This window comes from Lethenteron reissneri, chromosome 49 (assembly GCF_015708825.2).
Source record: "Lethenteron reissneri isolate LAM-NWPU_2019-01 chromosome 49, ASM1570882v1, whole genome shotgun sequence".
Taxonomy (NCBI): Eukaryota; Metazoa; Chordata; class Hyperoartia; order Petromyzontiformes; family Petromyzontidae; genus Lethenteron; species Lethenteron reissneri.
Window position 1 is genome coordinate 9,873,714 of NC_083827.1, and position 17,728 is coordinate 9,891,441.

Here is a 17,728-nt window from a genome sequence, read left to right on the forward strand (position 1 = left end):
GGAATTTCCACAATTTTTATCCGGAATCGGCCGTCATTTGCGCTTTAAAAGTGGCGGCATCCTGGCAAAAAATTCCCGCATGAATCAAGTCCTCGAAACAGCACTCCAGTCCTAATTAAAAATCCATTTCATACAATTAATTTACAATTAATTTTCATAATTACAGTTTCAGGCAGTGTATTTTAAAATGGGTTTGGCGTTAATTAGGCATGATCGAGTTGATGTTTACTTACATTAATTCCGTTTAATAGGCTAGAGCACAGGAATACTTCAGTGGTGTCGACACGGCATACCCAACTCAAAGATATATATATATATAAATACTTAAATAAGTCAAATCATATTTACCAATACTACAGCATTGCACCAAAAGTCATACTTGTAATCTTGGCTTAAGTTCTCTGCAATATTTAATGCCCCAACCTCAACTCCAACTCTCCACCATTCCACCGTCTCCCCCTCGCCACCACAACAGCGGGGTGAGCTGCAGGGAAATATTCAAAATGTTCCAGAGCTCAGACCTGTACAGACAGCTCGAGTTGAAATTAAACCCTGGATGTAGCGATAAAATACAAGTTCAGAAACCATCATATATTCTTGGGTCAGATGGCTGTGTCAGGTGGAGGGTGCCCGACACACGCTTTGCAATGCACGATCTGACCCAATCATCAATTGTGAATCATAACAATGGTCGCAAAAAAACTCCGTGTTACGAGTGCAGAACACAACGTGAAATTATTCACTTCCCTGAATAAAATCATTTATCTTTGAAATATTACACCTTACTCCAGGACCACTGCGCGTCTTTGGCAAGTCTCACCCACGGGCATCGCCACACCGCGCAGTTTGCCGACAAGAGGGCACGCTGTCGCTCACGTGGGCCGTGCGAACATCCATCGGTGGTTGGCGTGGTGGTGATGGGTCATATTCCAAGTCATACGTCGTGAGCCGCCACGTCACGTTGTCTCGGCTGGCCATACGCTCGCTCGCTCGCTTGCAGAGAAGGGCGGTTCGACGTACGGTGCGGCGTTTCATTCGGCGTGATGTCAGGCAAGCTGCTCCCGCTGGCTTGGCTCTTCCCGATGTCTCTAAGAGAAGAGGAAGAAGAGGAGGAGGAGGAGGGCGGAGGGAGGAGGACTCAAAGCAGGCGGCTCTCACTGTCCAGCGGTTCCTCCGGCGTGTGCGTTACTGCCGAGCCGTGCAGGTCGCGTCCTCGGTGGCTGCGCGTAGTTCTCGTAACCCTCCGCTGAACTTGGTCGGTGGACCATCATCAACAATACGCCTCAGCTGCAGTTCGGGTTGCCAAGAGGACCACAGTGGTGGGAGTTGGCCGCACAGAGACCTCGCCCTGTGACCGGAAGCTGTCCAGCAAGTCCCACAGACGGCGTGGCAGCTTCAAGACAGCTGGACGGACTGTATCATCCACGCTAGGGCACTGGTTTGGTTGAGATTTCCCCTCTCTTCCTCCTGCCAGGCGGTCTCTCCCAGCGGTGAAGGAGCAAGAATGAGCCTGCACAATCCTCCGTCAAACTAGGGAGACGCGACCCCCCCCCTCAATGCAATTGTTACAATTGTATCATTAATCAAACGGTAATTGCCGTATTTCTAAAGACAGTAAATTGGCTGTGTCATCCAAATTTAGATTATCTGGTTCCTTCAGGGCTTATGGAAATGCGCCATTAGTTTGTGTGGAGAAAATTGCGCGTTCGGATCTAAAATTAACGATCAGAAGGCAGTTAGCCCGAATAATCCAGCAGCCGTTACGATTTCGGCGTCTCGGCACAAATGAGGGTAGGTGCAATGAAGTCTCCTGTGATTTTGCCACAAGAGGAATGACCTTTCACTCTGTTAAACAAGGCAGAAAGCCAACACCTATCCACGCGGACAGCAGCCGGCGCCGTGGTAATTGGTTTAATGATGAGCCCATCTCTGTGGGCATTTTCCAGCATTAACTTAAGTACCGGGTTTGATGGACAAACATAGATGAGGAGAGGGAGATAAAACAAAATCATGCTTTGGACGGCTTATTTAAGCTTAGCAACCTGTTCGTTGTGACATTCTTCAAAAGGAAAAACAAAACGGCGGGCGAAGAAAAAATCTTTACCAAATCCCCAAAAGCGGCACTGATAAATAATGTTTCCTATTACCGCGTGGCAGCTTCTGGTGCCACCAATCAACTGTGCAGGTGAACGATCGATACGGCCCATGATCGCTGTTGCGTTTTGTCTCGGGCAGAAATGTGTTGGGGAACGACGCCTCCATCAGCATCAGCGGGTTACTAATTGCCGCCCCGTTTGCTGCAGACATTCGATAAACAGCAACGAAAATAAACCTTGAGCACTGGCGGCGGTCGACCGGACTCGGCTCGATGTTTACACTTTCGGTATCGTTTCTGAAAGTGTGGACATGTTGATACGTTTTTTGTTTGTTTTGTTTTGTTTCCCATCTTTTCACAAGATTGGCTTAGAATGTGATGACTACATGGGCCAATATGTCTTGTTTTTGAGAGACTGAAAAAGGAACTACAATCGACAGATATGCCTCTTTAAACGTCCTTCTGTATACATTTTCGCCATCAATTGTTAATGCATGCTTTTTATATACGTGTATAGAAATTCACCAGCTGAGCTCAAAAGTATTGAAAGTTCACGGCCAAAAAACTTAATGCGAAATGAAACTCTTTAAATGTTACAGTTTGTTTGTTTTGGCGTCACAAGGTTTTCCGTAACCTTTAAATACACAGGAGCGCCATACGCAGCAGGCTCAGGACTGAACCAGCAGCCACTCGTTGTGTAGAATTCGTTTAATAGTTTTTATTGGTATTCCACTTGTTTACCTAGAGAAATCTTAAGTCTGTATGTCTCCCATTTTTTTGGAGGATCCTGCAAAGCTATAGTAGTAGGGGGGGGGTCATGCATGATTGCTATTTATAATTTCTCAAGTTAGTTATTTGTGGTGCCATTTTTCGATTGTGGTTGTTGTGAGCGTCACTCCTCCGCTCTCCGTTGTTAATGTTGGAGGGCGACTGCCTCCAACTGCCCAGGGACATTCTTCTCGAGCCTCCTCCACAGAGGCCAATCGTGACACCGCTGGCAACAGTCATTGGCAAGTTAAATCAGCTCCACATTATTGTGCACCACGTAAATTAATCTCTTCTTTAGCTCATACTGCACCCATTTAGCCCCCTCTATCCAACCAATTAGAAGCGTATTTGGCATGCGGTAGCTGGGCATGCAGGCTACATGAGCGAGCCGATGCAGCCTCGCCTGCCAGAGGAGATCACTGATGGGATTGTCTACAGATCTTTCAAGGATCTGTGAGCTCCTTGCACAATCAAGTCTGTTTCAACCCAGGATGGATCGTAGGCAGGCAGTCTGAATATGTCAAACCGGTGCAGATGTTCCTTTAAAGGGCATCACCTTTTGCAAGCAAAGATAATGGAGGGCATTCATGTGGCTGAGAATACCTGGAGCTTCGTATGGAGCGATAGGCCAACTAGCTTCTACACAGCGTCACACAGTTGATGGAAAGATAATGCCACTCAACTGCCCCATCATTCATGGGGAGTTGAGGGATGTGAGTGTTGATGACATAAAATACCCAGGTAGGTGCTTTGTTATTATGGAGCTGATGGTAAGGCCCCATCTCTTCGTAGCAGACACCAGCTTCAGCGGTAATGTGTCCAACTCCTTCTCAGAGTGAGCAGCAATTACCAAATCATGTGTATAGCATTGGTTGAGCAATAGAGAACCATTTCTTAACTGGACCCGACCATTAATCAGCCTCCCCTTTTATCTTTACGAGATGGAAATTCCTGCGCTACAACCATGAGAAGCTTCTCGAACTATTTTGTCAAAGAAGATTTGAGAAAATGGCCAAGGACTCCGAAATCATGAAGAATAACTCAGAGCACTAGCCTGTTGATGGTATCATAGGCCTTGACCAGTTCAATAAAGCAGAGATATAGGTCATGTTGAAATTCCCTACACCATTGCTGTAGCAGACAAACAGAGATAATGGCGTCCGCGCAAGTCCGCGTGGTCTGAACCCACAATGGGGCTCTGCAAGCCTCTCCTCAGCGTGCTGCCTGGCAAGGCGATGTTGAATAATCCTTGCGAGGACCTTTCCCGGCACACTGAGGAGGAAGCAGTTGTCGCAATCAATGCGGTCCCCCTTTTTTGTAAAATTGAGGACCACCGGGGCATCCTTCCGATCCTGTGCCGCTCCCCCTGTGTTGCACCACACACGCCGCACAATCAGCACGCACACATTCACACAGTCGACATACACTGTCGGCACACACACACAGTCGTCATACACTGTCGGCACACACACACACAGTCGCCATACACTGTCGGCACACACACAGTCGTCAGCACAATGCGCAGCCAGCACGACACGCCACTCTCCAAACTGTGGACGTAGCCCCACAATCAGTGCCCTACCACCGCCCGCAGACGTAGCGGCCACTGCAACCTATTGGGCTGCATAGGGAAAGTGGCCCAAAGGACGTTAATGTCAGGACTGAGACAGAAGAGGCTGTTTCCGTGTCTCAATATTGCACACTTAGCAAGGGTTCATTGTAACAACACAAATAATTGGTCCGGGACCGGTTCTCTCATCTGCCTGGCTGGGACTAGCTGCCCGGGTAATTTCGCCGATCGTACATTACGGTTGGAATAAACCTTCACAATGAATACACTTTTGCGTGGATTGCAAACACGTGTATGTTTGCTGAAAGCCGTTACAATGCCCCTACCTATATTATTGCGTATTCAATCACGCAACATCACAGAGCGTGCCACTGGACATTGTAAACAGCTTTGCCAACCTTCTTGGTTCTTTCGGTAAAGTCACGTAGAAGGGAAATAATAAAACGATAAAAATAAAACATAATAAAATAATTCTCACGACGTTTCGGCCACAACGCTGTCTTCCCCGACAGACCTGTTCTTCACCTGAGGACGGCTGCTTGCGTTGTGGCCGAAACGTCGTGAGAATTATTTTATTATGTTTTATTTTTATCGTTTTATTATTTCCCTTCTACGTGACTTTACCGAAAGAACCAAGAAGATGAATCCCTGCAGTCACGAAAGCTTCAAATCGAGCTTTGCCAACAACAACAACAAAGACCGCCCGTGCATCCTGTTGGGGAAAGTGCCGTTTGCCAGCACATGGCAAGGTCGGCGCTGAGCAGGAGGAGGAGGCGTAACCAGGACAACGCCTGGACGTCTTTGTCTCTCTGGTACTGGTTTGAACACACTCTAGAGATGGCTCACCTTTCCGTTTGCAGCCTACGTATGTGCCAAGCACGAACGCATTTGATTTGGAGCACTGACTGAGAAGGAGACATTGGACAGGGTGCACGCTTGGACGGAGGAGCACGTGGTCCAGAGAACTCACGCGAGCTAGACTCCGGTATGCTTTGACTGCTCGGGAAATTCTGCTTGGGTCGGGGACGCATTGCTCTAAGGGACAACTTCTGTGGTTAGGCTAACGAGGGAGGAGCAGTCGATGGAGGGCAAACAGTCAGTGCGTGGACGGAAAACGGAATCAGCCTCGTGTCGTGGTGCCGAGATGGATTGTTGCATCGAGTGACTCTGGGCGTAATTGCGGCAGCTTTGGGGAGACCTTCATCCAGCAGTGGAAAGATCGTGACTAATGGTGATAACGACTCACAAAGAACAGTGTTTCACTCCAGGGGGTTGTGAAGGGTGGGAGCCATGGATGAAGGATGTGAGCAAAGAAAATGGATTACTGGGCTCGCTCACTGTTGTTATAATCATCATCGTCATCATCATCGTCGTCCTGCATTATCGCAATGCATGTCCCCCGATGTAGCCGAGCGTGAGATGAACTGCCTGCCCCGATGCGCTCTCGCCTGGTTTAAGTAAGACCCCGTGCCGCCTGCATTACAGCACGCGCACGCAATCACAAAACCCGTGTATTCAGATGTCACACGAATGCGCAATGCATTGGATTTTAATTGGTTTTAATTAACAAATATCACACACGCTAAAAACCCCGCTTATTATCAATTTACAACTGAGCACGTGGGGAGCTTGTGAGTCTGCGGTGCTGTCGCCCTCCAGTGTGAATTACCGACAGTGCAGGGGACGTTTTGGCACAATACAACCGTGTTAAGTGTCTTCTTCTTTTTTTTTACTTCCAACTAAATTATTCACACGATCTGCGCGTTTTAGAAAAAGCAGAATTGCTGTCAGCTGTGCCACTGCGCGTCAGCTAATGTGGATTGTGAGACTCAGCCACATTAATGCGAAGAGGCCCCCAAGCAAAATAAGCACGCGCATGCACATCCCTGTCTCGTTCCACTGCTGGACTAAGGCCTATCCGAGCCGTTGCCATCACGCGTGGGTTTTTTCCTCCGGATACCCCCAGTTTCCTCCTCATTCATTGGCCGATAACACCTTAACATAGAGAGGGCTGCAGAGCTCAGACACTTGTTGGCACCGGCTCATAACGCTGCTGCCTTGCCGCTTTGTCTGTGGCTCTTCCTCGCGCCTCTGAGTCGCTCTCTCTCTCTGTCTCTCTCTCTTCGCGGCCCGTCACAAGTTGACATTATTGCCAACAACACCGCACGCAAACTGAATATCCGCATTCGATATTCGTGACGAACGTCTCTCCACAATATGTTTTTCTCCCCCTTGGTGGCTGCTACTCCATCGTGCGTCTCGATCCCTTTCCAGTGACGCGTCCTGCCTAAACCCACGCACAGTCAAAAGCACACCTCTGACCTGCGTGTGTTCTCCACTCCACGTGGTCCAAAAAAAACTCTCTTCTTTAAACCGGTATGCCACCTTGTTTAATTGAACCTTTTATTTCCCCAAACATACTTCGTCAAATATGTGGACGATTAATTTTAAAGTAACTGAGTTTTTAAGAATAAATATCTGCACACACACACACAAACCCCCGATGAGAGATATAAAAGTTTTGCCCAATATTATCAAAGTTGCGCGCGTGTTGGATGCAAGCACACACTTCACCCATCAAGGCAGATCGATAGCGCGAGGAGGCAAACGCTCACAGGCAAAGCCAGGGGTCTAATTGACAGAAGTGAAAATCTATCTGTTCCAAATGTAATCGCCCGAAACGGGGAATTCCCGCTGTGCAAATGTTCACATTTGTAATGCACTTATTTAGCTTCCAGCGCGGTGCGTTGGGAGGGTGGATTGGACGCACGCGCACGAGTCGATGCGCCGAGTCAACACAGTTGCATTCGTCACGTGGAGGCGCGGCCGCAGTGGGGGCGTGGAGGAAGCTTAAGCGAACGAAGGCAAAAACTCAGAGCCCCCAATAACTCAAGCCCCCCCCCCACCCCCGAATTTATGATAAAAAGGTATACGTGCGCTCTGAATATCCACTGCTGGATGAGGGGGGGGTCCCATACAGCGAGTGTCCTGTGGCCATGGATCAGCACCCACCAAACATGACGGGCGTTAAAGGCTCGTGGCGGGCAACGTTGCGGGCAACGGAGAGCAGTGCAGCAAATTCCATTGTTGTTGTGATGCGCTTCTAAGCTCCCATGTTTCTCTTCCCCCCCCCCTTTGCCAAGCCCCCACTGACCGCAGTGTTGACGTACGGTCGTATAGCCCCCCATGACACCCACGTGGCATGGATAGGCCCTCATCCAGCAGTGGGTTGACAAAAGGGCTGTCTGTACATTCGCATGGGCCATAGCATCCTCTGGGCGGACGGATCGAGCATCAACCTCTGGCACATCCTGCACGTGAGCGGCACGCTTGGGTCGGAGGAGCCAGAGAATAACATCGCGTTGGTGTTCGTAGCGCTGAGGAGCAGTATTCGGGCATCCAGTTGACGTTGAACATCATCTAAGTCCTGTCGTCGAAGTTGTTGTAACGCCGTCAGAGCTGCGGCCATCAGAATAACGGCAAATGTGCAGAGCGCAGGTTGGAGATGCCTCGATTGTTTGATGTGCACACACAAAAAAGCAGGATATGGCCAAGCGCAGAGTGCCGTGGAAGTAATTTAGTAAACAGGGATCCTGTCAGATGGTGTGTTATTAACGGAGATAATTTTAAATTGGGCAGATTAGTATTTGCAAAAGCCAGTTGATGGCGCAAACTGAAACATGTCGGTGTGTTAGCTTTGACAACATTACACTCTCCGATGCTTTAGACAAGTCGAGGAACAGGATGGGACAATGACGACGAGATTCGAGGCTGGTGAAGATGAAGGCAAGGCTATAGAGAGAGAGAGGCTGCGCCGCATTTTTTTTAATCGAAATCCAGATCGCTTAGGATGGAACAGGGCATAATCTGAGATTGCATTGCTGATTTTAAGATCGTCTCAAAGATCGTGATGAGAGGGGAGAGCGTTTAAATATGGCGGTAACAGTTGGGGTCGTCTGTAGCACCACCTTTGTGTGTAATTGTGTATGCTGAACTTATTTTGCACCGTTTCGTAGCCAAGCGTGCCAATCGGAGGTGCGGGGCACACGACATCCAGAAAGGATGGATGCTTCTAGAATGGAAATGGGCTATCAATTTTCCAAGGTGGATGGACAACGTTTTAGTTTCATGGCTTATTGTTCAGCTGAGTTGCCTGCTGCTGTGTCTTGTACTGCGCTTTAAGATCCTTGATCTAGGTCGACTCAGCCCTCAAATGGCTACCTGGTGCTGTGTGTAAACACCGCCACTGGGGATGCAAAGGCGATCGGGCGTGGTGTTGGCCATCCACCCCCGATCGTGCACCGTGCCGGCTTTCAGAGGTGCTCGCAAGCAACGCCTGCCCCAAAAAGTCCGTTAAGGCTACGAGGGAGATCGTTGTAAGATCCTTAACGGGAGGCGCTTCGTGAAGATTATTATCGTCATCATGATGCCACGTGTGCAGTGCCAGGACCCCGTCAACAGCGTTTGTCACGACAGCGTCCAACGCTCGCGAGGCAAAGACCCCCCCCCCCCCCCCCCCCAGTAGTTCCACACAGCTCGCTCAGCTTCTGGGAGGACGGCAAGAGGGACACTAATTCCTTCAAGAATCAATAAATAAACAGCCATTCACAAGACGGCTGGCCTTGTTTGTTTCTTTGTGCCACACCCCCGGAGTACACGACGTTACACATCGCTCACGGCCAGCCGGTAATGGTCGAGCGTGCCATGCGAAGTCTTGCGACGCCTGCCCGCACGAGGCAGCCACCACTCCGCTGCCGGCCCTGCATGTCAGACCCCGAACCCGCAGTGCGAGGATGGAGAGAAAGTCATTTCGAGATCTTCGGGGGCGCCCCCAAGCAGCTGAACGGCTGAAGGGAGCCTCCGGATTTGTGTGTGAGAGAGAGAAAAATATTAATTATGGGTGCATAAAATATCCTTGGGTTTTTTCGGTAAAGTCACGTAGGTAAAAAATATAATAAAAATTAATAAAAGTAAAATTTTATTTTTTACCTACGTGACTTTACCGGAAAAAACCTAAGAGTATGAATCCTTGCAGTCACGAAAGCTTCAAATCTAGAAGCATAAAATATCAGCTCAAATTCAAATCCGAATAATAATCGGAAGACACAACGAAGCCCAATGAATCTCTCTCACCTCTCTATCTTGTCAGCATCGTTTTCTCTTATCTCACTACGCCGCTAACTATTGTCTATTTCTCTTTAATCGTCTGCCATACATCTACAACCTTTAGTCTCGATGTATCTCTTTATCACTCCACATGTATCATTTTGCTATATCTCTTCAATCATCTCCTGGGATGTTTTTTTCAGAAAAACGTCTGCTGTTACAGCCCCCCAATGAGGGCAGCAGCACCACTGCCGTCCGTTCCGCTGCACCCACCTAATCCGTGCATCGCAAGGCAGTGCGGGACAGCGGTGGGGAGAGACGTTCAGGACAGCATTGCCTGGTCCGTGCCTTTGGTTCCTAGACAATGTCTGTGCCGTCTGAGCCAAATCGCGCCGAGATGAGATGTAAATATTTATCTGTGTGATCTCACCCCCTTCAGCGCGACATTATCCGGTATTAATCGCACATGTTGGTTGCTACTGGATGTATTATTCATTTCCAGAAGCGACGCGTTTTAATGTGTAAAGAATGTCTCGTGGCAAAAAAAGAAAGAAAATACCCAATAAGGTGGACCGTGTCTTCCGTATATTCTGCCGAAGCACGCGCAGCATTTTACAATGGTTATGGCTACATTGCGATAATGTTAAATGATAAGTTCATTATAATGACCGTTAACTTCTACTGCGTGTGTGTGTGAAGTGGTCTTTTTTTCACTTCAATGCAACATTTTTGTGCTACATTTGCAGCATATTAAATGTATTTCTTGTGCAAATATTAAAACAAGCAAGTTACACGGTGTCAATTTATATGCAGCGATGTCAGAACAAAACGACTGTCAGATATGAGGCCTGTATTATGTGTACTGCTGCTGTAGTGTAACGCTTAGCAGACTGGACTTGCAAAGCAGCAGTCGCCAGTCCAACTTCATACGCTACAGTAATTTTGCTGGAGCAGTCACACCTGATGACGGCTGCTTGTGTTGCTTCCGAAACGTCGTGATTTCATTTAGTCGTTTTATTTTGGCACTGAACTTGAAACAATGGAACAAGTGTTTTAATCCCCCCCCTGCACCCCATCTCTGCCCACCCAGCGATATAAATGAGCATCAACGCAGTCAATCGACAGGTCGCTTATGATGGGATAAAGTATGAGTACTGCCACCTCTTCCCCAGATGGCGAGTTAGCATGAAAAGAGTCGGGAAAATACCCCCCAGAGCTCCCGCTAGTGGATGGCCTTCTACCAGCCGTGGCGTGAGAAAGCAATTGCAGGACTGCACCTTTACCTATTAATCGAGTCATCAAATCTTTCAAATGGTGAAACTGCCGTGACGGTTTATACTTACCCAACGAGATGTTGTTGGAGTGGGGGAATTTTCTCTCAACATAAACGTGGCTATCGGAACAAAATGCCGATTATTTCCGGACAGGATCACAGAAATGCTAAATGTGAACATTAAATAAACTGCCTGTGGGTTTTATCTCCATAACAACGTTAACGCAGGGTATTACTTTTCCACGTGACTTTTGGGGTCATTGGGGATAAGCACCAATTGTGGATAAGAGGTTCAGTGTTACACATATATATGTGTGTAATAAAGCTCTTTGAGGCAACTTCTGGATTTCGTCTTTTGTTCAACTTATCTTACAGTTTACTCCACGCTGCTCATAGGCAGCGTGAGAGGGACAGATATAAAGAGAGAGACGCACTGCCACGTGGCAACTCGGAGCCCCGCTCCCGCGTGGCCTCCCCCCTCTGTTCGTTCCCGTTCTGACCCAGTGTCGTTCGTCTCCACCCCTATTTAATACCCGGGTCACGTGGTACGTTTCCGCCAATCCTCGTTAGCCTGCATGGAATCTTCCAGGCTCCCTCGTAAGCTCCCGGGACCACGCCCCTGACTCATCTCCCCATTGGCTGTGGCCAAAGCCAGCAGAACCAATCCTTACAGCTGTCACCTTTCCATCACGTCAGGGCCATGCCCCTAGGCTTCCCCCCATTGGCTGTAAACCAGGACCGGCAGAGCCAATCACCATGACGAGTTGTGATACGTCAGTGAGCCGGATATATCCTCATATTACATTACATGTGTATATATTTGTGTGTAGTGTAGCGGTTAGCGCGCTGCGCTACGAACCTGGCGACCCGGGTTCGATTCCCGCTCACGGCCAACACCAGTGAAGATTACCTGAACCGGTCTCCCCTAGGTCGACTCAGTCTCAAATGAATACCTGGTGCGATGTGTAAACATCGCTACTGTGGAGACAAAGGCGGCCGGCCGTGGTGCTGGCCACTCACCTCCTCGTGTGCCGTTCCAGCCTTCATCGGCGCTCACTAACAGCACTTACCCCAACAGCCTAGTAAGGCTATGCAGGGGATCTTTGTCTTTGTGTATAAATATATACAGTATATGTATTGGGGACTTGATTTGCCAATATTAACATTTTCACAATGGTAGACTATAGTAGGTGGCACGTGACTAGTAGCCAGCCACAGCCATAGCTATACTGGATGTGGTGTGCCGTGTTCATAATATAATCCTGATTGCTGGTAAACTGAAATAGGTGGCGCGTGACGAGTAGCCACAGCCAAAGAGAGCGATATACTGGATGTGTTGTGCTGGTGTGGAATAAAATACAAGTAGCTGGTAAATTGGAGTAGACGAACGGCAAGTAGCCACGGCTACAGACGAAGCTATGCTCGGTGTGGACTTTCTTTCTGGGGAGCCGTGCCAGACAGATCTGGCTGGAATTAAGCCGCGTTTATATCACGATACCAGTATGCAATACAACGTAGATTTAAATAGCTTCTAAATACAACCACATCTCAATATTCCATACAGAAACAGAGGTACATGGGCATTATCAAAACATGTATGCCTGTTTACCCAAGAAATCCTCAGTGAGTCTCAAGACTCCTTTTCAGGAGGGTCCTGCACGCATTCGAGGGGCAAGGTTGCTGCTGTGCGTAATCGCAATCGAGTAAAAAACAAACCGAGACGTTTATTTACGTATTTGTATTGTGCTTTAAGTATGGGTCCTGCCAGGCGAATGCACAGCGGTAGCGATATATCCGCAGCGATGCTTCACGTGAAATATTGCAAGGGCAATATTCCTAGCGGACAAGAAGAAAAAAGCAATAAAAAGAAGCCTAGAGGACATTCCATTTAATCGTCCTACGAGACCCCCATAACAAATTTAAACAAATCCTCTAGGAATCCTAAATGCATTTTCTAGGAATCAAATAGGAATTTGGAACCATTGTGGAATATTCAATGAGAATGTTGAGGTCGTGTATATATTTCCTGTAAGGAATGGATGCTTCTCCAGTTGCATTTGCGGGACCCCCTAATGAGACAGCCATGCAAGCTCCCTCCTGTTTAGCAGCGCATGATCTTACCATCGTTTTCATAGGAAATCAGTTGCTTCATTTGCCTTGTTAATGATAGTGTTAAAGAACGTAACAATAGACCGCTTGCCTGACGTGTACGCGTGCTGACGGACAGTCAAGAAGTGTTTTAGGGGGGCTTTGGTTGGTGCAGGGAGGCCTCAAAGACGATTGGTTACGGCCGGAGACTTCAGCTGACTGGAAGAGAAATTCCAAGTTAAAAAGGTGGGGAAACGAGGGTGGACTGTCGGGGGCTAACGGTTGACAACCATCAGAGAAGGAGGACGAGGATTGACGGAGGAAAATTGGGGTGAGCGAACCTTCGAGAAAGGGGGCCTCGAGGAATAGACGAAGCTCCAGCGTCAAGAATAGAAGACCGAACTTAAGAACAGTGTTGGTGTCCACAGCAAAGGCTCTTAGTAAAGCACGAACGTGCGTTGGCGTCACTGCAGTAGTGCACTACGACACAATCACTGATACCCCAGACGCAAAGTGTCATTACCGGCAAACCGACCTCTTCTTGTACGAGTCCCTCGCCCTTTCCAGGCCGTTGAGGCCATGACCGTTCCCTTCACCGACATCTCCTTGCGGTCGTCTCTCCGCTTCTCTATCTCTGTCCGTCGCTGCATCCTTGAACTGGGCCAGCTTCTATCCCGCCCAATGTTCGACGTTGGACTCCCAGTGAGATCGTGGTCTTCCCTCGCTTCCTCAAGCACCTTGGCACGTCCATTCTATCGCCATCCTCTACAGCCGATCCCAATTCCTCCTTGTAACGTGCCTGCAATAGTGCAGTTGGCTCCACTTGACCTGAATTTGTAGGCCTTGAGTCTTTGTGATATCTCTCTGGGACTGCTCTTTGTGATAACTGTTAAGAATTATCCAGAAGGCGTTCATCTCAAAGAGCGGCTGACCGCCCTGTGCATACATCCCAGAATGCCTCAGCAACATTGTGTGTGGACCAGGTCCAAGGCACCGCACGCGCTGGTGCTGGACCCCGAATGGAATGTAGCGATGTCTCTGTCGTACCTGGCAATCAAGATCAAGCTCACGTAGACACACATATGTGGCAGTACAGAAAGTTGGTTAGTGGACCATCTGGGGAGTGCGATCACGCTCGTGCACATGGCGGTGAGCCGTCTCTGATTACTCTGTTTTCACGTTGTAGGCACAAGTGACGATCTTTCTTCGGGTGCTCCAGTTTACAAATTAACATCATTGGCCGGCCTACGCGAAACACCAGCAACGGCCTGGCAACGCCGGTGTTTCATGCTGCCAAAAACTTAAGTTCCTCAAGATGCTCCCAAAAAAACGGTGGAGGGAGACGTGAGACATTATTCTGGACAGCACGCGGTACAACCCGAAAAACACATCAGAGGGATGCGCGGTACAATCGCAGAAAGCTACGCGGTGGCATCCGAAATCTTTCTGGTTTGTTTCAACTGAAGCCGCTGTGCACCCAGGCACCGTTCGAATGTAAATGTAATCTCACGGAGAGTTAAAACTTAATACATTCTACTATTTGGAATTCATATTCATAAAAACAAATACGTACAAATTGGGCTTTAGCCATGTTGAGTGATTGGCAACCTAAGCGATTAATTCTGGTAGAATTGTGTCCCTTTACAATAAGTAGATACAGGGAAGAGCAACATTAATTTCCTTACTTTGTTTGCCCGACTTTACACGCCGTGACAGATTCAGATGTTTTTTTTCCGCAGGTTTACGTGAAACCTCCATTACCCAGCCTACGTGCTATTTAAGTAAACAAAATAAGCACGTGTCCCACACACGTGCCGGTACACACTTTGTTACAGCGCTTCACGTGCAAACGATGAAAACGAAAATTTGATCGCACGCATTTCTTTACCGCACATAAATATCGAAAATTAGATTTTCCCTAAAATAACCTGTGCACCATTTAGCCGAAAAATCTACTTCATCTTACCCACCGTAACAATATTTCCATTTTGACTAACACTTTCACGAGCAGGAGAGTACAATGACGCACAGTACGTAGGGAGTACATGTCATCCACTGCACGTCCGTCCGTACGCATGCGGCATGCTCGTGCAACGCACGTACATGCGCACGAACATATATAGGAAAACAATGATGATTTGAAAGAAATAAGCAACCTCTTGAGCCGCGACCCCATGACCTCGCCACCTCGACGTGGGTGCCCTAACCATCACACCAGTGGGAATAAGTGCGTCGAACATGAGAAAATTAGATTCTGTAAAACAAGCACTGTTATGGCTGATTTAGGCATAAAGGGCTTACTGGATGCGGCCACGGCAAACATATGGGCTTAGAGGTGCTGATTTACACACGTAATATCATTCTGCTGCGAGGGATTAGTCACACTCGAGCACGGGTAATCCGCACTGCGGGACAGACTGGCCAGACTTCGATCATCTTCTTCCCGGCTCGATTCCCGGCTATCTTACTCAGCACTCCGCTCACACGCACACAATAAAAACGCTGAAGGCATTTAGTCCGCGCCATCCTTCGGAATATCACACCGGCGGCCAAATAAAATAGCAAATCATAACGCTACAAGGGCATTCAAAGTAAATCAATGCCTCGCCACCTATTAACCTACAAATTTGCAAGAGGGCTCCGGCAATACATTTCAAAATGTACAGGACCACAGGTGCCGATTCTGCCTCGAGGGGGGGGGGGGTGGGGGGGCTGTGTGCACTCGTGTCCAATTTTGAATATGCTGCTGCTGCCCTCCACAACTGGCCCCCAGTGTGTGTCAGCTCGGATTTGATGTCGGACGGTTAACCATATTGGCTCAAGAGTGGATCGTGGTGGTCGCGAAACGGAAAGGGGGTTTTGCGTGGGGGGTGCGATGGGCTCATTTGCCGCGGTGCAACAGCCGAGCCTCGCTCTGGGCCACGACGGCCGTGGCCTTCTGCCCCTTCTCGCTAAACGCGAGGCCACGACCTATCGGAGGCAGCCGCGCCGCATTCCTTTGAGCCCGCCGTGATGCCTTACATTTTGCACTTTGAAAGGTGAGGTGCGTGCGGTACAGGTCCAGCCCTGCAATTGCCTGCTCGCGTCCTTGCTGGCGGAGGTGGCTCCACTCGAGGCGGCTCTTGAGAGAGTATCTCGAGCGAGTGATGTTTGGCCTATTCCTTCACGCCGGCTGAACAGCGTGGATAAGGTGGCGGTACCCGCACTTTACCCCACCACGCGCCACTTGCAGATCGACTGTGGCGTGACCATTTATACATACTGCTGCTGGGTGGAAAGAGGCGGGTGGGGGGGGGTTAAGAATCTGAGAATTGTTTCAACTGCCGTGCCGGGAGAGAGAATGGAACTGGTGGCTTCTGGTTTGTGAATCGAGTGTGTCAGCCATTACGCCATAGAATTTCCCCCTTTCAAAAGATGTTAATAAAACTCAGAGAACGACTGTTTGCAAAACATATTGAGGCTTTTGTGTGCCTGTCCCACGGTGTGCTGTGATGCATTTACATTTTCAGGGAATAAATCAGTGTAATGGTGCATTGTCATTACTCGGCTTTATCCCCGAGTCAATGGAGTGGCAGGTGAGATAAAGGGCTTACGGCATCAGTGTATGGGAGTTTGAGAGATTTGTCCATCCCCTTAGGTTGATTTAGTTTCCACTGTGGAGATGGAGCGATAAGATCAGCTCATTTGCGGGAGTGGGTTGGGTTTGCGACATCGTGGAACTGTGTGGCGATGGCGTGGAAAGGCCTTCATCCAGCAGTGGATTGGCAATGTCTGATGACGATGGTCTACTCGGGTGAGACTCACTCGGGCGTCAAATCATCTCCACGCTTCTATGCGCACTTTTCAGTTGAAAAAAAAATGTGTTTGTTTAATGACTGTGTTTCTGAACCGTGAGACCCTCTTAATATTACGCGTTTATGTATACCATAATTAAATATCCCATGACACATTAAACCTAAAATTACACCAAGCGCATTTGAGGATTTCATAATAAGTCCATCGCCTGGCTAAATAAGAAGGCAGACAAAAGCAGGAAGCTTTCCACGTATTTCCACTCACGCTGACACACACAAATGGAAGAATTTGTAGCCATAGAGGAACACACCAAAATTGAATACCACATTTTGTTGAAGACGGGATTTGGCGTGTTTGATTACCATCATTAGGAAATGTCACATCCTTCTGTGTGTGCATATGAAAGGATGGTGTATTATTCAAAATTAGGCGACGTGAAAATAGGAGCTCATTATTTTAATTGCTCCGTGATGGCATCTATTAACGTTATTGTTAATTGGAGATTCTTTATTTCATGAAAAAAAGTAAAACATAATGCACACTATATGGTGTATTGTATTTATAATGTGCAGTGAAAGCTCTCTTTTACATTCGATGTCACCGAAGCAAAAATGTACAGATAAATGCATCGTAGGTATCATCATGGATTTCAATAACAAATTCACTGAAGCTGAATTTTGTTTTCCGCCCAAGAATAACACGTGCTGTGTATGTAGGTTTAAAACATTCTCACAGGTAGACAGAGGCAAGTCCGTTGAGAATATTGTAGGCGATAAATACAAAGTCCATGCTGGATTGGATGAGGACGCCAGTGCAGGGATTGTAGTATTGGGGGGGGGGGGGGTTGGTGGTGACGTGGTTTGATTAATGGGATCGATGCGAGTTGTCTTGCTGTAAAATATGTGCATCACCTGCAGTTGTATTTTTGTGAAGGGTTGGGAGAGGCCATAGACGGTTTGTGGAGGCCTTAGAGGCAAGAGTCGTAGTTCAGACGCAGTGTCCCATGGGTCTCTGCACATGCATACCTGATAGA